A 22,186-nucleotide genomic window follows, 5' to 3' on the forward strand; every position below is an offset into this window, starting at 1 on the left:
AGTCTGTCTCCTGGGGCTGAGGTGACAGTTGATTACCAGCTCACATTTGAGCAGTATTAGAGGTGAAATATTATTTCGCCTACTAACTTATTGCAGTGTGACTGTGGGTAAATGCTGTATGAAACAGGATCCTGGGTATCATTGTATTTTATGTTCATTGCATAAATTGTACTTGTATGTATCTTTTTAAATTTTAAATATTAAATTATACTTTTACTCTATATTGGCCTAAACTAGTACCACTAGCGCACCCCATATTCATATTGTATAACTTATAATTCTGGTGGTTGGGGATACCATCTTTCTTAGGGTTGCAGCTGCTTTAACAAATACACATAAAATAGATCTTTATCTCTAGGCTTGAAGGATAGAACAGTTGCTGTATTGGATGATGAAGTATTATTAACCTCCTGTTATCAACAAAACTGCTGGGTTGTTAGTCTGCCACACTGTGAAGTGAATTAAAGTGAACCTCCGGACTAAAAATCTACTCAGCAGAACTGAAAAGGCTTGGTGTTTCTTTAACAGTTTCACAGCATCAGAACTTTGGTTTTCTTACCAAGGCATCATTTTTAGCTGCATTTTTGCTAAGCTCCACCCATCAAAGAAAAAAAGCCTGGGCTTTTTTCCCCTGATGCTGTGCAGAGCATGATGGGATTTCCTACGTTGTTATTCACGTTGCCTAGCAACTGGGAGAGGTGCTCAGGACACAGGACAGTTGGAACTGTGTCTCATGCTCCCTGTCACCTCCTGTCAACCAAAAAGATGGCTGCGATCATGAAATCAAACATTTGCCTGTTCTTTTAAAACTGTGTGGGTAAGAGATTATATTACCTATCTATTAATTAACATAACTAATGTAACTTAATGAAAGTATGTTTGTTTAGGCTGGAGTTCCTCTTTAAGTTGTTGCTTGCTACACTGTGAAGTGATCTGGAATTGATCTTCCAGACGGTGAATTCCTAGTGATATCCTGATCTTAACGGGACTGTTACTACCCTGATCAGTCATGAATTAAGTTACTAGCCTGCTATATTAGAAAGTGAGCTGGTCTGAATAATTTGTTTACTAGACTGTGAACTACTAGTGATATCCTGTTATTAACGGGACTGTTAGACATTTAATCTGCTACGTTGTGAAGTGTATTAAATTGCCATTTCTACCAAATGGTGAAGTGAACTGGATTAAACACTTGGCCTACTAAATACTAGTGATACTCTGCTACTAACAGCTGCTACTATTTTCCTACTAACAAGCCTGTGAGCCTCTTAGCCTGATATATAGAGAAGTGAATTGGGTCATTACCCTGTTGTATAGTGTTTTGCGGAGAAATCCGACCAGTGTTGGTGTTTTAAACTGAAAAGATAGTGAAGAATAAGGATAAAAAGGTGAAGAATTCTGCTCTTAAAGAAACAGAAATAGCAACCCAGAGATCAGTGAGTAAGTTCTTCACCAACATCAGATAGGTCTGCTACAGGTAGAATGTCTACAGAGGGGAAAGGAACAGTCGAAAAATGTCCTTCCACCATCAGCTCTCCAGGCTCTGAAACTAACCAGAGCTGTAACTTGGAGGCGATATGGAGATGTTTGCGGAGTATGCCAACAAGGCAAGACCTAGAGGCCCAAACAGACCAAATAGTGGCTTCAATGAAGACAGAGATAGCAGAGATCAGAGAAGAAATGGCCGAGTTACAGGGAAGGACTGGAGCTATGGAAGAGACAATAAAAAAAAGCTACAGAAGGAGATAGATATAATGCAAGAACCCGTGCTTAAACTACTCTATGCGCATTTTATCTATGGGACATGTAAGTGCAATTGCTTTTTTGAAATAAATTGTTTTAGCGGTATTACGCTATTTGGAGTCTTTCTCATTGAGGTATATGATATGAAAACTGCTGCCTAAGAAGAGATGTAAAATGTAAAAATCCTTTATATCTCTTCTGCACAAGGAGGGAAAGGACCGCACACAATGTCAGAGTTATAGGCCATTGCCTTGTTAAATGTGGATGTCAAATTATATGCGAAGGTACTGGTCAATAGAATATCCCCTATGATAAATAAACTCATACACTTAGATCAGGTGGGGTTTGTTAGAGGCCGGGAAGCCAGAGACAATACTATACGGACTATCAACATGGCTCAGTGGATGACGGCCCACTCCAACCCTGTCATGTTTCTATCTACAGATGCTGAGAAGGCTTTTGACTGGGTGGAGTGGGCCTTCATTAAAGGGGTGTTGAAATATATAGGCATAAAGGAGAACAAAGATTTTTGTGCAGGGTTAGGTGGGACTTCTTGTGCAGGGTTAGGTGGGACTCCAACATACGGGGCATTGAAGTAAGGGGAAATGCACAAAGTGGCAGCATACGCCGATGATATGTTTTATCTTGTGGAGCCGCATATTTCTCTCCCAAACTTGATGCAGGAATTTCATAACTTTAGTTTGGTATCGAATTTAAAAATTAACTTTGATAAAAGTGAGGCATTAGCCTGGGGGTTAGATGAGAGCCAGAAAAGCCTGCTGAAGGAGAATTTTTCATTTAAATGGCTGGATAAAGCGCAGAAGTACCTGGGAGTAAAGATGATGTTTAGCGAGGAGAACGCCAGCGCATACTACTAAGGCTGCATCTGAAATGACCACCAGCTCAGTGTGCAGCACCTGAATAGTTTTTCTGCACACTTCGCATTCAATTCAGATGCAAATCATTATGATTTGCATCTGAATTGAATGCGAAGTGTGCTGAAAATCTATTTAGGTGCTGCACACTGAGCTGGTGGTCATTTCAGATGCAGCCTTAGTGGTATGCGCTGGCGTTCTCCTCGCTGTTCAACCAAATGTAAGTTACACATTTTTTTTGCTTAGCTGCTCCCAAGGTTTTGAATTTAGGTTAGGTCACTTGCCCGGAGGTTTGCCTCACCGTGGCGCAAGTGTTTAGTATAATATACTTTGCATGCAAACCATATTGGAAGCTAAAGTTCCTCCTAGTTTAATAAATGTTAGCACTTGTCTTGGATGCAGGGCATGCATTTTTCAGTCTGGCAGAGGCGGGGTATGCCTGTGCGATTAACCATTCAATTGCAACATGTGTCTAGGGATGCGCAGCCTTTCCCCCCGCCTTTCCTTAAAGATGATGTTTAGTATAAAGGAAATGGTACTACATAATTATTACCCGATGTTGGAACAGGTAAAAAAAGGACCTGGAGTCCTGGGACCAACCAAAATTTTCATGGTTTGGCATTGTTGCCATAATCAAAATGAATATTCTTCCTCGTTTACTGTATTTGTTCCAGGCACTACCCATACCAGTGCCATCTTAAAAGAAAAAAAAACTAGCAAGTTGCATTAATAGATTTATAAATAGGGGCTAAAAGACGAGAATAAGCTATAGACTGCAGTCGGCAGAAAGGGAGAGGGGAGGGCTGGTGGTACCAAATTTCAAGTATTATTATGAAGCTGCGATATTGACTGAAATAGTAGATTGGCACAGGCATGTAGAATAAAAGAAATGGGTATCTCTAGAGGAAGATATAGTGGGGTGCCCCTTGAAAAAATTGTTATAGTCCTCAGAAAAAAAACAAAAAGAATGTACAAGGCAAAGGGGCAGAAATGGTAAAATATACGGTAGGGACCTCTGAAAAATGTAGGGCAAAGGAGGAGATATCTCCCTGGCCAACGCCCCTTATGCCCATACTGGGAAACAGAAACCTTCTTCCGGGTATACATCCAGGTAGCTATCCCAACTGGAGGGGAGAAAAGGAATTAATAGCACAAGATCTAGTGGTTATTGGAGAATGGGTTCCCTTGCAGGAATTGGAAAGAAAAGGGGAGAGAGGAACAATAAATGAATGGAGTCACATTCAATTTAAATCCTTTCTGAAAAGATGTGGCTCTAAAGAGGCCCTAAGTAGGAAAAATGCCCCATTTGAAGAGATGTGTAGGGGAAGGGGCCAACGGAGAGGGACCATTTCAAAGGTATATGCTTTATTGAATGAGACAGAAGACCCTGTGGCCTCAGTGCGGGCTGGTTGGGAAAAGGACCTGGAAAGAGCATTTACAGAGGAACAGTGGAAGAAATAAACAAAATGGCAAGTAAGTCATCTATATCCACAAGGTGGCAGGAGGCAGGATATAAGATATTTGCAAGGTGGTACCTTACGCCTGAGAGGCTGAGTAGGATGTACCCAGGTACTTCAGCACAGTGTTGGAGGTGCGAAGAGAGAAAGCGAGACATACTGCATATTTTTGGGGGGAGTAAAGAAATAAGGGGGTTCTGGGGTTCTGTGAAAAACTATAGTTTCCAAATAACAGGGGAGGAACCCCCAGAGGACCCTGCCTTCTTTTTACTGCATTGCAATGAGTGGCGATTGAGGAGATATGAGAGGTTTTTGATGAGATTTCTTGTTAATGCAGCCGGGGCCCTCATACAAGGCACTGGAAATTAACTCAAAGCCTAAAGGTGTGGGAATGGTTTGTGGAACTAGAAGGGGTCTGGAAGATGGAGGAATTAACTAGTTTTGTACACGGAGATATAGGGAGACACGAGGAGGATGGAAACAATGGCGTGAATTCAAAGCCTCAGATGAATATGAGAGAATGCGGAATAAATCGGAATAGAGGCGAGACCCCTGGGGTAGTAACTGACAGGAGATGTAAGATAAGGGAGAGCTAAAACAAAGATGTAATGGACTGACCCATGGGGGGTGGAGAGGGGAGTGAATGGAGGTTCGTATGTTGGGAATTGGGAGATGTGTATGGGGGGTATAGAAATCTAAGAAGAGAAAGGTCATGAAAAAGACACAATTGTATACACGATTACACGTGTTGGAAGGTATAATAGTTGAGTACAGTACAGTTTTATAGGGAACGGGGAGGTACATATATTATATTGTATGGTATAGTGTAATGAGGCAACAGTAGGCTGAACGCGGAGGATTGTCTGCGTCCGCATCAGCAGCGCGACCGCCCGCATGGTCGCATGCGGAACGCGGAGAAACGTCCACGTCCGCAGCGGCAGCACGATCCACCGCTCATTCGCAGACCTCTTGGCGTACTCCACGCCGAGGCTGCACTCCTGGAACACCTTCACAGGCCTCATGGCATGCTGCTCGCCGAGACACCTCTCATGACAGTCTGGACCCCGTAGGAGCCGCGCGCGTGTGCAGTAGAGCCTTTTATACTCTTAGAAGAAGGGTCAGCTGACCATCTGGTCAGCTGACCTCAGCAAGGTCCTTGAGCTGTGCTGCAAGGTCCTTGAGCCATGTTGTGATTGGTTGAATGGCTGGGCGAGCTGTTTGAGTCCAGCACAGTATAAAAGCAGGCATTCTGTCAGTTGCAAGTTGTCTGCAGTCAGCGAATACTTGTGTGTTAGCGCTCAGACCCTAGTCAGATCCCAAAGTGTGCTAGAACCGGCTGGAGCTGGGGATCCACACTTAGCCAGATTCTGTTGATAGCCTAAAGTACTAATTGCATTGTATATTGTGTATGACCTTTTGCCTGTTACCTGTTTATTCTCTTGTCTCCTGATTTTGTACTTCGCCAGCCCGTACCGTTACCGACTATTGGCTTGGCTTCTGACTACTCTTGTGTTTCTCGATTCTGTACCTCTGCCCATCTGATTTTCCGTTACTGACCTTGGCTTGACATCTGGTCTTGATTTCTGTCTGTCGATTCAAGACTTCCTTACCAGTTCTGATACCGAACCGTTTTCCGTTTGTCTTCGCCCCCTTTAGTGGTTCGTCCACTAAAGGGTTAACTCTGCTGAGTTCTCCTTGCGGGGAACTCAGTAACTCCTCAGCATATCATTGCTGTTGAGGAACGCGATTCTGCGTTCTTATCCTAGTCGCAGAATCGCACACACTGCCCTTCCTTCCAGAGGTCACCATCCCTCTGAGTTAACGTCAGTGTGGTGGGTTTTCCACAAGTTATATCATCTGTACCTTGTGTTTTCCAGAGTACGTATAAATATTTGTATTATTGGTGATTCCGCAGATCACCATATAATCAAATATATCTGTATTACTGGTGATACTGCGGATCACCAATAATCAGAAAACTCTGAGTATGTACACCAAAACACCACATCATTACAGTACTGCAGACCAGTAAAAGTATCATGGAGGGAGTTGCCGAGCAGTTGCAGACTTTAACTACAGCAGTCGATGAGCTTAGAAACACCGTTGCTGTTCAGCAGGCCCAGATCAACCAGCTGACTGAGGCCTTTCAGAAACTACCGGCACCACTTAATATTCTGCCCTCCCCAGCCAGTAGCGAGCCTAAGATGGCTCTTCCTGAAAGATTTTCTGGTTCTCGCTCCGACTTCAGTAATTTCAAAAATCGTTGTTTAGCCTATTTTCAGATGAGGCCAATGTCATCTGGTTCTGAGGTACAGAGAGTAACTCTTATTAAAACTTTGTTACAAGGGAATTCTCAGACATGGGCTTTCAGCTTACCTGAGGGTCACTCTGCCTTATCTTCAGTGTCCGAGTTTTTCAAGAACATGGCCATCATATATGAGGATCCTGATTTACCTGGCACTGCCGAGCGTAAACTCCGATGCCTAAAGCAAGGCAATCGTATGATAGAGGAGTACACTGCCGAGTTTAGAAGGTGGGCGGTCTCAGCGAGGTGGGATCAGTTCACTCTTCTAGACACATACATGACCGGTCTCTCCGAGTCCATTGTTGATGTCATGATAGGCCATCCTGAGCCCAAAGATGTAGATGCGGCTATTGCCTTATCGGTTAAAATTGATAGACGCATTCGTTATCACAAAAAGGGCAGGTCATCTGTGCTAGTTAGAGCGCCCTCTACTGTGGGTTCCCCTGAGGTTCCAGAGAAGGAGCCAATGCAGTTGGGGCACGGACGACTCTCAGTCGCTGAGAAAGCTAGGAGAAGGAAGGAGGGTCTGTGTCTATATTGTGGGGAAAAGGGGCATCGAGTGCAGAACTGCAGTAAGAAGGCGGAAAACTTGTCCGCTTAGGGATGGTTGGAGGTACCACCCTAAGCGAGCCAGTTCTACCTCCATGTCAGAATAAAATCTTGCTGCCCTGTTCTCTTCATTGGGGGAACAGTGACTTCTTAACCTCTGCATTTGTTGACTCTGGGTCAGCTGCCAACTTCATTGACAGAGACCTTGCTTTGAACTTTAACATTCCCATTCTTCCCATACAAAGACACATCTATGTTACAGCAATCGATGACTCTCCTTTACAGAACAAGACACCTCTTTGTCAAACTCCGCCGCTCACACTTCAGGTTGGAGTATTGCACACTGAGGTCATCCAGTTCTATGTTTTAAAGATGGCCACCTCCTCTGTCATATTGGGGCTAACATGGTTGAAGAAGCATTCCCCTCAAATAGACTGGAAAGAGGGCCAATTATCTGCCTGGTCCTCCTATTGCCAGGAAAATTGTCTCAAATCTATCTCTGTGTGTGCTTCAGAAGTACAGGTCCAGGGGGTCCCACCTCAGTTCACTGATTTTTCCGATGTATTTTGTCCTCGATCTGCTGACAGGTTGCCTCCACATAGACCCTATGACTGCCCCATTGAATTGAGACCGGGTACACTGCCTCCTAGGGGTCGTTTGTATAACCTCTCCAGCCCTGAAAAGGAGGCAATGAAAGATTACATCAAGGAAAAATTGGAGAAGGGATTTATCCGTGCCTCCAAGTCTCCTGCGGGTGCAGGTTTCTTTTTTGTTAAAAAGAAGGATGGTGGTCTTCGCCCCTGCATAGACTACAGGCAGCTAAACAAAATCACCATCAAAAATCGATACCCTCTTCCACTCATTGATGACCTGTTTACTCAGATTACTGAGGCCTGTGTTTTTTCAAAGTTAGACTTGAGGGGGGCATACAATCTTATTCGGATTAGAGAGGGCGACGAGTGGAAGACCGCATTTAACACTCCTGATGGTCACTATGGGTATTTAGTTATGCCCTTTGGATTGTGCAATGCCCCAGCTGTCTTTCAGGAGTTTGTAAACGATATCTTCAGAGATGTGACTGGCAGGTTCACAGTGGTCTATCTTGATGATATTTTATTTTTTTCAAAAAACTTACAGGAACACAGGCAGCATGTAAGATTTGTGTTACAAAAGCTCAGGGAGAACTAGTTATATGCTGAGCTGGAGAAATGCCTCTTCGAGGTGAAAGAGGTGGCATTTTTAGGGTATATTATATCCACCTCTGGACTGGCAATGGATCCAAGCAAAGTCTCAGCAGTTTTGGATTGGCTGCAGCCTTCAGGCCTCAAAGCCCTGCAGAGATGTCTAGGCTTTGCTAATTATTATAGGCGGTTTATTAGGGGGTACTCTTCAGTTGTTGCCCCCATGACCCAGTTGACCAAGAAAGGCGCTGATGCGACTAACTGGTGACCAGAAGCCATTGAGGCCATTCAATCACTAAAAAGATATTTTTGTTCCGCCCCCATATTGCGTCATGTTGACGTCACCCGCCCCTTCATCGTAGAGGTAGATGCATCGGAGTTTGGGGTTGGGGCAGTCCTCTTGCAAGCTTTTGGACCCGATAATAAGGTTCATCCTTGTGCATTTTTTTCGAGAAAATTTGCACCGGCAGAGAGGAATTATGATGTAGGGATTCGGGAATTGTTGGCTGTTAAGTTAGCTCTAGAGGAGTGGCGTCATTGGTTGGAAGGGGCAGAATTTCCCTTTACTGTTTATACCGACCATAAGAACCTCGAATACATTGACACCCAGGCAGGCGAGATGGGCACTTTTTTTTTTCCGGTTTGATTTTATCATAACTTATAAGCCCGGGGATAAGAATGTTAAGGCTGATGCCTTATCCAGGTGTTTTGAATCTGAATCTGCCCCACCAGCCGCTCCTGTCAATATTCTACCTGAGAGGTATTTTCTGGCAGCCACTGAGATCTCTGAAGATTTGTCAAAATCGCTTATTGCATGTCAGTCCAATGTTCCCAATGGAAAACCTGAGGGACTTCTGTACGTCCCTATTCGTTTTCGGGAACGGGTGCTCCAGATGTTTCATGAACATAAGAATGTGGGACATCCAGGTATTGCCAGAACCCAGGAACTCTTGAGTAGGGCAGTCTGGTGGCCTTCTTACATGTCTGATTGTGAGGAATTTGTTAAGTCCTGCTCTGTCTGTGCCAGGAGTAAATCCTCCAGAAAAGCTCCAGCAGGCTCTCTTCAGCCCCTGCCTGCTCCACAGGTTCCATGGTCCCACATTTCCATGGATTTTATGGGTGAGCTGCCTGAATCTGAAGGTAACACTGTCATCTGGGTTGTTACGGACAGATTTAGTAAAATGGCACATTTCGTTGCTCTGTGTGGGTTTCCATCTGCCCGAAAATTGGCAGATTTGTTTATTAATAACATCTTTAAGTTACATGGAATTCCGGTGGATATTGTATCTGACAATTTGTGTCAAAGTTCTGGAGGGCCTTTTGTAAGGATCTGGGGATTTCTTTATCATTTTCTTCAGGTTACCATCCCCAGACTAATGGGCAGACGGAGAGGATCAATCAGTCCATGGAGCAGTTTCTTAGATGTTACGTAGCAGATGCACAACATCTCTGGACAAGATTCCTTCCATTTGCTGAATTTGCCCACAATAACCTGAAAAACGCATCCTCTGGTTATTCTCCCTTTCAGATTGTCAATGGGAAGTGTCCTAAGTTTACGTCACTTCCAGTCAAGCAGTCACCTCTTCCAGCTCTCCAGGAATGGCAGGGGACTTTCAGAGAGATCTGGGGGAGGGTCAGAGATAATTTGGACAAAGCATTTTCTGTTCCAAAAAAATTTGCTGATAGAAAACGTTCCACTGAGTGGAACTTCATTCCAGGAGATTATGTTTGGGTCTCTACTAGACACATTCCTCTCAGGAAACCATCAGCAAAATTAGGTCCTCGGTTTATTGGGCCTTTCCCTATAGAGAGTGAGATCAATGAGGTCACTTACAAGGTAAAATTACCAACTAATATGAGATGTGGCAGGGCTTATCATGTTTCTTTATTGAAGCCTGCGGTAAGGGTAGATTCTACTCCCCCTGCTCCTGTGGTAGTGGATGGGAAATTAGAATATGAAGTCCAGGACATTTTAGATTCCCGTTTTTCACGCAACAAGCTCCAGTATCTGGTGCACTGGAAGGGGTACGGGCCAGAGGAGAGGTCATGGGTTCCCCTTCGAGATCTGCATGCTGAGGAGAAAAGGAGGAGATTTCATGAGTTGTATCCTGGGAAACCTGGTGAGGCATGACCGGAGGTCATGCCTGAAAGGGGGGGTACTGTAATGAGGCAACAGCAGGCTGAACGCGGAGGATTGTCCGTGGTCGCATCAGCAGCACGACCGCCCGCATGGTCGCATGCGGAACGCGGAGAAACATCCACGTCCGCAGCGGCAGCACGATCCACCGCTCATTCGCAGACCTCTTGGCGTACTCCACGCCAAGGCTGCACTCCTGGAACACCTTCACAGGCCTCATGGCATGCTGCTCGCCGAGACACCTCTCATGACAGTCTGGACCCCGTAGGGGCCGCGCGCGTGTGCAGTAGAGCCTTTTATACTCTTAGAAGGAGAGTCAGCTGACCAGCTGGTCAGCTGACCTCAGCAAGGTCCTTGAGCTGTGCTGCAAGGTCCTTGAGCCATGTTGTGATTGGTTGAATGGCTGGGCGAGCTGTTTGAGTCCAGCACAGTATAAAAGCAGGCATTCTGTCAGTTGCAAGTTGTCTGCAGTCAGCGAATACTTGTGTGTTAGCGCTCAGACCCTAGTCAGATCCCAAAGTGTGCTAGAACCGGCTGGAGCTGGGGATCCACACTTAGCCAGATTCTGTTGATAGCCTAAAGTACTAATTGCATTGTATATTGTGTATGACCTTTTGCCTGTTACTTGTTTATTCTCTTGTCTCCTGATTTTGTACTTCGCCAGCCCGTACCGTTACCGACTATTGGCTTGGCTTCTGACTACTCTTGTGTTTCTCGATTCTGTACCTCTGCCCATCTGATTTTCCGTTACTGACCTTGGCTTGACCTCTGATCTTGATTTCTGTCTGTCGATTCGGTACTTCCTTGCCAGTTCTGATACCGAACCGTTTTCCGTTTGTTTTCGCCCCCTTTAGTGGTTCGTCCACTAAAGGGTTAACTCTGCTGAGTTCTCCTTGCGGGGAACTCAGTAACTCCTCAGCATATCATTGCTGTTGAGGAACGTGATTCTGCGTTCTTATCCTAGTCGCAGAATCGCACACACTGCCCTTCCTTCCAGAGGTCACCATCCCTCTGAGTTAACGTCAGTGTGGTGGGTTTTTCACAAGTTATATCATCTGTACCTTGTGTTTTCCAGAGTACGTATAAATATTTGTATTATTGGTGAATCCACAGATCACCATATAATCAAATATATCTGTATTACTGGTGATACTGCGGATCACCAATAATCACCAATTGTGTACACCAAAACACCACATCATTACATATAGATGGATTATTGTGTACAATAAATAATTGGTGACTATTTTTCTTATATTATATACTGAATGTGTATGTTATTGATATCTTGAAAGAACTTAAAATAAAGATAATTAAAAAAAAAAAAAAACTTTTTCAGTACTTTGCAATAGAAAAAGTACCAACAATAGGTAACAGGGTTCTGTCAAAATTATTTTGAGATGTTTTTGCTTGCCGTTGGCCCTTATTCACTTCACCTTTTCCCATACGTTTTCTCCTAGATCATTTTTTATCTTCTGTTAAAAATAACTTTTCAGTACTATGCAATTGATAAAGTACCAAAAAGTAGGCAAAAAAGTTTGTTCCTTCCTTCCTCTTTTTATTTGTATGTTATCTATCTCTAATAGCATTGTGTCCAGATAAAGAAGGAGAATGCAAGATGGCAGAGAGAGAAAGAGGGCACGTGATAGTAGAGAGAGTGGTAAATTCTGCAAAGTTCTGCAAACGTTCCAAAGAGAGCATACAATCCAGCAGAAAGAGAGAAAGCAAAATCCGACAGAAAGAGTGTTACAGAATGGTTACCCAGCTCTGGGCGAACAAGAACTCCTTGGAGTGTGTAAGGGGCTACAAAGGACCAAAAATCCATGTGTATGTTGGATTATTGTGGCTCTGTACAATTAACAAGCTGACACATCATTGCATTTCAGCAATTCTGGAGGTGTGGTTGGCTCACAGGGACAACAAAGGATGATTTGCATATCCAGCAGTGATGAGCATTGTGAGCAACTGTGATTCAGCATTGTGAGAGAATATCATATGCTCACTCCAATCTGAATAATCGCAAATACCTTCTGTTTTAAGAAGGCAAACTTGTTTTCCTAAAGGGTGTGAGAGTAAAAAGTGCAGGAGAGGGGCCATAAGCACAACGTGCCACAGAGACAGAAAGAGTGTAAAGTGCTATTAAAAGAGAGTGAAAAATGTTGCAACCCACAGACATACAACAGAGAGGATAAAGTGCTGCAAAGAGAAGGTGTAAAGTGCTGCACTGAGATAGCGCAAAGTACAGAGACAGAACGAGAGTGTCTTTGCCCTCTTGATCCCAGAACTGGAAACGTGTGGCTTCAGAGTGTAAGTGACCCCTGCTCTTCCCCAGAATATTTGTTGCTGGTGACCACCTGGTTGTAGACCCAGGTGTTGCCTGCACTAGTGACAAATAACATGAGGGCATACTCTACAGTTTGGAGAGGGCAGGGTGGGATCTGCATGGCAGACTACTGACTTGGCCAGCTGAGAACAAGATGATGGACTGAGGACAGGATGGGCAAGGACCAGGATAACAAAGTGCAGACCTGATGGGCAAGGACCTGGACGAGAGACTGCAGCCTGGGTGAGCAGGGACCAGCTTTCAAAGTGAAAAGGTTACGGTACTGGAACAGCCACAGGAATACTATTCCTTGTGATGCCGGTGCTACACCTCACTCAGGTCACCCCCCTGAGTAAGGGCTGGTTCAGACGGACGTTTGGAGGCGTTGCGTTTGCTGGCGTCGCGTTCAGCAGCGTTCGTGTGCGTTTGGATGCGGTCGCGTTTTTTCTTCCCCTAGGGGGACATTAGCCGTCGCGGTTAACCTCCCCTGGAAGCTACATGTAGCTTCCAGGGGCTCCTTGAACGCCAGAGAAAATCGGGACCCAAACGCCGCGTTTGTGCAAACGCGCATGAAAGCTTGGTACAAACGCTCCCATTCACTTGAATGGGAGCGTTTAACACCAAGCCCTGAACGCTGACTGTAAACGCTCTGCAAACGTCCGTCTGAACCAGCCCTAACAGGCAAACAAACAGTGAAGAGGCGGCTCACACAACAGGCTTGCTGATTAGAGCATATATTGATAGCGGAGCAACACTACATGTTACGAACCATCACGGTTCTTCATCAGGTGTATAATGAACCCAACATCACCACCTACATTTATAAAGATGCAGGAGCCACACCCCTAAGATAGGGGGCGTGGAAAACACTACCTAGACATAGGTCACTCCTAGCTGTCTCAATTGCAAACACTAACCTTTATTTAGTCATATAATCCTAAGTATATCAACTATAAATACAAGTACAAAAATGCAAAACATTAAAATGTCATATCAAAGGCATTCCTTAAAGGGCTACCCAAAATCTACTTAATATGACTGACCGTACTCCCCGGGCACTCCACTAGGGCTACCCATGAACACCGACCTGTAAAGAGAGAGATGAATAATGTAACAATAAATATACCAGTCAAATGCTAACTGCATAAACAATCCATAAATGCATTGCAGCAAATTTACAAAAAACATTTCCATTGCACATGTTCATTCATCCCTCTTTGGGTGTATGACATCCAAATGGTTGATCCAGCGGGCTTCTTTTTGAAGCAATAACTTTTCCTTATCGCCCCTGCTTATTTGATTTATTAGATGATGGACTGACCTGATGGGCAGGGACCAAGACGAGAGACTTCAGGCTGGGTGAGCAGGGACCAGCATTACAGACTGTGGACTGGGTTGATAGGCAACTGTGTACTACGCTGGCAGGATATCTGACAGGACATACTGTGCAAAACACAAGAAGCCAATGCTCACGCCAAGACAGCAACTTGCCATTTAAATTGGTCCGCAGACAGCCTGTCTGCCATTAAAAAGATGAAAATACTGCACCTGTGTCTGCAGTAGAAAATCTAGCAAGAGCTGAGATGGATGGCCATAGAGAGGAGAGAGAGTTCAGTCACACACAATTGTAGACTATGTGACTAGCAGGGGGCACCACATGCAGGTATCCCTCTCCAAGCCTCCCTACCAATTGACTTGTACACAGGGGCGTAGGAATAGACCCTGCAGCCCCTGCAGTTGCAGGGGGGCCCCTAGCAAGTCAGGGGCCCGGAGGAGGAAAGGCTGTCACCACCGGCGTACCTACCGGGGATGCGACTCTCTCAGCCGCAGGGGGGCCCGGCCGCCCGGGGCTGCTCTGGGGCCCGCTCACTGTGCGTGGGGGGAGCGCTGCTCTGGACCCCCCAGCAAGGTGCTCAACTGGCCGCAGCGTCCACCAGCAGCCTGCATAGTCTCCGGCAGGCAGAGCAGGGCTACGGCAAGATGGCCGCCGAAGAAGCCCTACACTGGAGACTATTTGTGTCTCTAGTACAGGGCTTCGGCAGCCATCTTGCCGTAGCCCTGCACTCTGCCTGTCAGCGCGGGAGATGTGCTGCAGCAGGACTCGGGGAGCTGCGAGCCAGATGCCGGGAGAGGAGAAGACTTCTGTCAGGTAAGTGAATTGTTTTTTTTTTCACAGGTGCATTTTTTTTTCTAGTGTCTGCTGCCTACATTGTGATTTTCAGGTGTCTGCTGCACACATGATTTTCTAGTGTCTGCTGCCTACATTGTGATTTTCTGGTCACTGCTGCCCACATTGTGATTTTTAGGTGTCTGCTGCCCACATTATGATTTTCTGGTCACTGCTGCCCACATTGTGATTTTCAGGTGTCTGCTGCCCACATTGTGATTTTCAGGTGTCTGCTGCCCACATTGCGATTTTCTGGTGTCTGCTGCCCACATTATGATTTTCTGGTGTCTGCTGCCCACATTATGATTTTCTGGTCACTGCTGCCCACATTGTGATTTTCAGGTGTCTGCTGCCCACATTGCGATTTTCTGGTGTCTGCTGCCCACATTATGATTTTCTGGTGTCTGCTGCCCACATTGCGATTTTCTGGTGTCTGCTGCCCACATTGCGATTTTCTGGTGTCTGCTGCCCACATTACGATTTTCTGGTCACTGCTGCCCACATTGCGATTTTCTGGTGTCTGCTGCCCACATTGCGATTTTCTGGTGTCTGCTGCCCACATTACGATTTTCTGGTCACTGCTGCCCACATTGCGATTTTCTGGTCACTGCTGCCCACATTGCGATTTTCTGGTGTCTGCTGCCCACATTATGATTTTCTGGTGTCTGCTGCCCACATTACGATTTTCAGGTGTCTGCTGCCCACATTACGATTTTCAGGTGTCTGCTGCCCACATTACGATTTTCAGGTGTCTGCTGCCCACATTAGGATTTTCTGGTGTCTGCTGCCCACATTGCGATTTTCTGGTGTCTGCTGCCCACATTGCGATTTTCTGGTGTCTGCTGCCCACATTACGATTTTCAGGTGTCTGCTGCCCACATTGTGATTTTCAGGTGTCTGCTGCCCATATTACGATTTTCTGGTCACTGCTGCCCACATTGCGATTTTCTGGTCACTGCTGCCCACATTGCGATTTTCAGGTGTCTGCTGCCCTCATTACGATTTTCAGGTGTCTGCTGCCCTCATTACGATTTTCAGGTGTCTGCTGCCCACATTACGATTTTCAGGTGTCTGCTGCCCACATTACGATTTTCAGGTGTCTGCTGCCCACATTGCGATTTTTAGGTGTCTGCTGCCCACATTGCGATTTTCAGGTGTCTGCTGCCCACATTGCGATTTTCTTGTGTCTGCTGCCCACATTACGATTTTCTGGTGTATGCTGCCCACATTAGGATTTTCTGGTGACTGCTGCCCACATTGCGATTTTCTGGTGACTGCTGCCCACATTGCGATTTTTCTGGTGACTGCTGCCCACATAAGGATTTTCTGGTGACTGCTGCCCACATTAGGATTTTCTGGTGTCTGCTGCCCACATTACGACATTCTGGTGACTGACTGCTGCCCACATTAGGATTTTCTGGTGACTGCTGCCCACATTAGGATTTTCTGGTGACTGATGCCCACATTGCAATTTTCTGGTGACTGCTGCCCACATGGTGATTTTCTGGTGACTGCTGCCTACATTGCGATTTTCTGGTGAACTCTGCCCACATTACGATTTTCTGGCCCACATTACGATTTTCTGGTGAACACTGCCCACGTTACGATTGTCTGGTGAATGCTGTCCACGTTACGATTTTCTGGTGAACACTGCCCACATTACGATTTTCTGGCCCACATTACGATTTTCTGGTGAACACTGCCCAAGTTACGATTGTCTGGTGAATGCTGTCCATGTTACAATTTTCTGGTGAACTCTGCCCACATTACGATTTTCTGTCCCACATTACGATATTCTGGTGAACGCTGCCCACATTACGATTGTCTGGTGAATGCTGCCCACGTTACAATTTTCTGGTGACTGCTGCTCACGTTACTATTTTCTGGTGACTGCTGCTCACGTTACTATTTTCTGGTGACTGGTGCCCACATTACGATTTTCTGGTGAACTCTGCCCACATTATGATTTTCTAAAGGCCCACATTACGATTTTCTGGTGAACTCTGCCCACATTACGATTTTCTGGCCCACATTACGATTGTCTGGTAAAATGCTGCCCACTTTACAATTAATTTACAGTGAAACGCTGCCCTATTACGATTATTTGGCACCTATGGGGGGGGGGGCCCCATCCAAATATTCGCAGGGGGGCCCAGTGATTTCTAGTTACGCCCCTGCTTGTACACAAGGCCAGCGCTTCCATAGAGGCAAAGGGGGCAATTTCCCCAGGGCCCCAAAGCCTGTAGGGGGCCTCCAAGGTGAGTTCCCCCTCCCTTCCAGCCATGGTGACCCCATACATGCCTGCAGGGAAAGAGGAAGAGAAACGCCATGGAGAGAAGTCCCCCCTGTGTGTTGCTAGGGGGCCCCAAGTTACTTTTGCTCTGGGGCCCCATTGTAGCTTGAACCGGTCTGTACACTAGGAGCTACAAAAAAACAAAAGTAAGATTTAAAATCACAAAAAACTGGGGCACATGAGAGGCGGGCGCCCCAGGCATACTTTGAACTGGACTAGCAGGGCTACTGGCAGCGCAGACAGAGAGACAGACAGACTGTAATGAAGAAAATAAATCTGTTTTTAGGCATGGATTAAATAATCCTAGCTTTCATGCTGCAGCTCCACCCACCCCACTGGGCACAGAAAAGGGGGAAACTACTGCCCTGTGACAATCACACTCCAGGAATATGTGTGAAGATGAGGTACTCTGACACTCCTAAGGGCCAGGTTCCACTAGCGAATGGGAGACGAAGGGATACGATGCGGCTACGCATTACTTCCGCTCCCATTCACGTCACTTCTGCATCGGGAGATGTGGAAGTGTATAGGAAGACAGGCGGATACGGTTGTGCAAGAATCTGTAGCATGCTGCAGATTCTCGGATCACACTGCACCTCTCCGCATAACCAATACACAATGGAAACTGTTTCATTGCCATGCAAATGGACACTCACTGCAAATGTCTTTCAAGTGGGTAATTCAAAATGTGTTACAGCCAGATAATCAAAAATAAAGCCAAGCAACTTGTATTTTCAGAATATGGTCAACAAAGAAAAATATCTTGTGTGACAGAAGCACTTTAGAACTAAAGTTTTTACTAAGAATATCAGGAATCAGGAATCAGGAATCGTTTATTTCGCCAAGCATGACTGGGTCATGCCCGGAATTGGGTTTGGCACAGTACATTTGGCTCAGAAGGGAGGAACAGAAAAATTTACACTTATACATGTCAGTAGCAGACGGTTACAATTACAATTACAATTTCACATGTCAGTGGCAGACGTTTACATTTGCTTCCCAGTTGCATTTACATTGTACATTACATTTGCGTTTACAGATTGCATGCTAGAGCAGCAGTTGGCTCTGTCCGTGGCAGTTCTATATTGCATGGGGGTGCCCTGGTGGGGAGTATGTTGAGGGAGTTCAGGAGGCTGACGGCTGAGGGAAAGAAGGAATTACTATGCCTAGCCGTCTTTGTGGAGATGGCCCGAAGCCTTCGTCCAAGTGGCATCGGACTAAAGTAGCAGTGGCCCGGGTGGGAGGGGTCGTTAGCGATCTTCAGGGCCCTCGATCTCAGTCTTTTGTTGTGTAGGAGGGCAAGTGAGGGGAGGGGTCTCCCAATGACCCTCTCTGCCGCCCTGATGACCCTCTGAAGTGAGTGCCTGTCGCTGGCGGTTGCGCCAGCGTACCAGACCAGGATGGATGAGCAGAGGATCGACTCAATGGTAGCGGAGTAGAAGTTGGTCAGAATCTCTTGGGTCATGCCAAACTTCCTCAGCTGGCGGAGGAAGTACAGTCTCTGCTGGGCTTTCCTCTGTACCACGGTGATGTTGGGCCTCCAGGTGAGGTCACTGGAGATTGTGGTGCCCAGGAGGCGAGCGCAGGGTACTCTTGCCACCTCCGTCCCGTCGATGTGAATTGGGGGTGGGGTGGAAGCGGACCTTCTGAAGTCGACAATTAGCTCGACGGTTTTTGCAGTGTTTAGCACCAGCCTGTTCTCCTTGAATATACAACTAGGTTACCTAAGCCCATTTAAAAATGGGCTCTAGGTCTCTTCAAACCACTGCCTCCAGACAGTGCGCATGTGCGTGCACCCGTCCACCACGCTCGTTCACCGCGCACCCGTCCGCCCGGCTCCGTCCTCCTCTTTCAACGGCTGTCCATGCTGCGCAGTAGCAAAAAAAAAAAAAGCACGGACACAGGGACAGGATGACGCAAGGACACCTGCGGTTTTATTACCGTATATACTCGCATGGAAGCCGAATTTTTGGGTCCAAAAAAGTGGCCCTAAAGTGGGAGTGTCGGCTTCTATGTGGGTCACCAATTTGATGTGTATGGGTCAGTGTATCTACTGACCTGTTCTGTGCCTCTGGATGTGTGCCGGCCAACACTGATGCTGAGCGGGCTTGCGGGGGAGAGAAGATCAGATCGGTCCCTGCCCTGAAGTGGATCGGATGGCCGGAGGGGTGCGGACATTGCAGGGGCTGCTTTACAATAGATGCTGGCTTCGGCCCTGTCACAACATGTTTTCCTGAATGTTGGTTCGTATGACTGGTGTAGAGCGCTTCTGATGGTGGAAGTGCGGGTGGCCGGCAAGGTGTGCAGCATTGATGTCAGTGCCCTGTTTTATCTACCCACGTGTCATCTCTAAAGTGCCGCTAAAGGGCATTCTAGGGATGACACATTGATAAACAGGGCACTGACGTCACTCCTACACAACCCGCCGGCCATCCGAACTTCCGCTGTCAAATGCGCTTTCTTCCGGCCATCTGAACCAACATGCAGGGAAGCATGTTGCGACAGGGAAGGCGCCAGCATCCATTTTACAGCTGCCCCTGCAAGATCCACTCCCGTCCGGCAATCCGATCCACTTCAGGGTAGGCACCAGGAACCGATCTGATCCTCTGTCCCCTGCAAACCCGCTCAGCACCAGTGTCATATCATTGTTGCACTCCACATGCTTCCAGAGGAACAGAAAGGTCAGTAGATACACTGACACATGCAGCAGCCCCTGCTAGATCTGCTCCCCTCTGCCCATACAGTGGGGGTCCTGGTGGCTCTTCTCAGCACATATTTCTGGTAAGGGTCATCCCTCTTGGCACTATTTAGTTTGGGGTTGTTGGTTTCTTGATATATATTGCACAGCATTTGCACTTTATGTATATACCTTACCAAAATACCTTGCTTATTATTGCTGCTAGAGACAATATTATAGGAGAATTGCCTGTTTTGTGACTTATATGTGTGTAATTGCCCATTTTCTTTATTATGTATACCCTCCTGGTATGGTTAATAATCATAGTTAATACACACTAATCTGGTTTGTAAATGGCACTTTAACTTCAGTCGGACTGTATTCATACAGTAAACGGGGACTGTGCTGGGGAGGGGGCTTACATGCGAGTTAAACACTTTTTCCTAGTTTTTAAGGGAGAAGTGGGTACCTCGGCTTATATGTGGGTTGGCTTATATGCGAGTATATACGGTATATAGTATATTTATGGAAATCAAATCATGTAGTGTGTGAATTACTCCCTGTCCAACAAGCATGATCTACAAGCATTTTAAAGACAAAAAAGAAAAAAAAAGTAGCCTACATGATCCGCAGGGCTGAGCTCTTCCTAAATGCCCCCCTCCCCCCCAAAAAAAATATTGTATAAAATGTAAACAAAGCAGTTTATGGTTTATTGATACTGTGTGCAGTGCATTGTGCAGCATGAACTCACTGCCTATACAACTGCATAGACAGGTTTGTAGTTCTGCATTGTACCAGATGTTATCCCCCTACACAGGGCCGGGCCGAGGCATAGGCTGGAGAGGCTCCAGCCTCAGGGCGCAGTGTAGGAGGGGGCGCACAATTCATTCAGCTTTCATTCCTAACTGTGTTTGAAGCAGAAAGAAATAAGAAAAGGGGATACATGGCAGTGACTGCAAGCCAGATAACTAGATATTAAGGCGTTGGGGAGGTTGTGGGCCCTGTGGCGCTTCTTAGTCTAATAGCAATCAGTGTGTGACGGCTGGGGTGGAAGGGATGGGGGGGCGCACTTTGGTGTCTCAGCCTTGGGTGCTGGAGGACCTTGTCCCAGCTCTGCCCCTACATGTGCTGTCTACAGTGCATTTCTGGGTAACCTTTGCAAAAATGTGCATTTCATAGTAATTACCACAGATTTTTATGCACACAGGGTGCAATGGGTTGTGTGCTGGTCCATCTCCTTCCAAGTAAATAGGTATAGAGGCTTACTTTAGACTGTATACTTATTTAGTGTAAAAAGGTAAAGCGGAATATAACCCTGCATTTCAACTTTGCTCTAAAACATTATTTACAGCATATTATATGCAAAAAGCATTTTTTTTTTTACTAGACCAGCATTGGAAGGGTTAAACACAGAGGTTTTAAGTTCCGTGGAGAGATACGCAGACGTTCAGATCAGGGGCGTAGCAATAGGGGTTGCAGAGGTAGCGACCGCATCGGGGCCCTTGGGCCAGAGGGGCCCAGGAGGGCCCTCCCTCAACTTCAGTATTAGCTCTCTTTTGGTCCTGTGCTCATAATAATCACTTGTATAGATACTTTGAATAATAGTAATCATTAGCCCACTGTTCCCCGTCCCCTTCTTGCACCTCTGACACTGTAGTTGCCATTGGCAGGTTTTGGTGCTCCGTATCAATTGTTATGTATAGAGTGCTTGGGGGGCCCCATTGTAAAACTTGCATCAGGGCCCACAGCTCCTTAGCTACGCCACTGGTTCAGATAGTTACATTCTATTTAGTTATATGTATATATTTAGAAATGTTACACACTCTTTGGCTGTCCTCCAACTCCTTCTCAGTGAGAGAGATGAGTCACATTCAACACTTAGATACATTTATGTAAACAAAATGTATCTCTCTCAAGTTCGGATGCGTCTGCAGAAATCTCCAGGAACTTTAAAGCCCTGTGTAACCCTTCCAATGCTGGTCTAGTAAAAAAAAAAATGCTGGTTGCATATAATTTACTGTAAATAATGTTTTAGAGCAAAGTTGAAATGCAGGGTTATATTCCGCTTTAATTAAGGCTGAGTTCACAGCGGTCACACTGGTAAGTTACATAACACATGCGTTAAAATGAAAGTTAACAGCAATGGAGACTAGACATAGGACATTAATGCAAAGCTTGCATGCAGCCAGTTAGAATAACGCAATCTGTTACAACACAATACTGTGAACAATAGAATTATATGAGCAGTGAGTTGACGTGCAGAATTATTCTGCAAAGCAACTGGGCACTGTGAGCTAGCCCGAAACTTTATTAACTTCTTGCCGTATCACTCGGCAGTCCCCTCCGGAGGCACAAAGGCGATCCACTGTCATAGGCTGAAGCCTATGACAGCCGATTGCGCTGATTGGCTGGGGGGGAGAGAGGGAGGATTATAAAAAAAAAAAATAGGGAATTGTATTTAAAAAATATTAAGATAAAC

At 46.0% G+C, this 22,186-nt stretch overlaps 1 protein-coding gene across 2 annotated transcripts in view; it reads left to right on the top strand.

Annotated features, from left to right (window-relative positions):
* Window positions 1–758: 758 nt before the first annotated feature.
* LOC137535824 (uncharacterized) overlaps window positions 759–22,186 on the top strand; it is a 30,327-nt gene continuing 8,899 nt past the window's right edge. Inside the window, exon 1 of one of the 2 annotated variants that reach the window (XM_068257715.1) lies at window positions 759–817. The gene's annotated coding sequence lies outside the window, so the exon portion shown is untranslated. The remainder of the gene's footprint in view (window positions 818–22,186) is intronic. The other variant, XM_068257716.1, reaches the window with a different exon arrangement.

The sequence above is a fragment of the Hyperolius riggenbachi genome, chromosome 10 (assembly GCF_040937935.1).
Source record: "Hyperolius riggenbachi isolate aHypRig1 chromosome 10, aHypRig1.pri, whole genome shotgun sequence".
In the NCBI taxonomy this organism is placed as follows: domain Eukaryota; kingdom Metazoa; phylum Chordata; class Amphibia; order Anura; family Hyperoliidae; genus Hyperolius; species Hyperolius riggenbachi.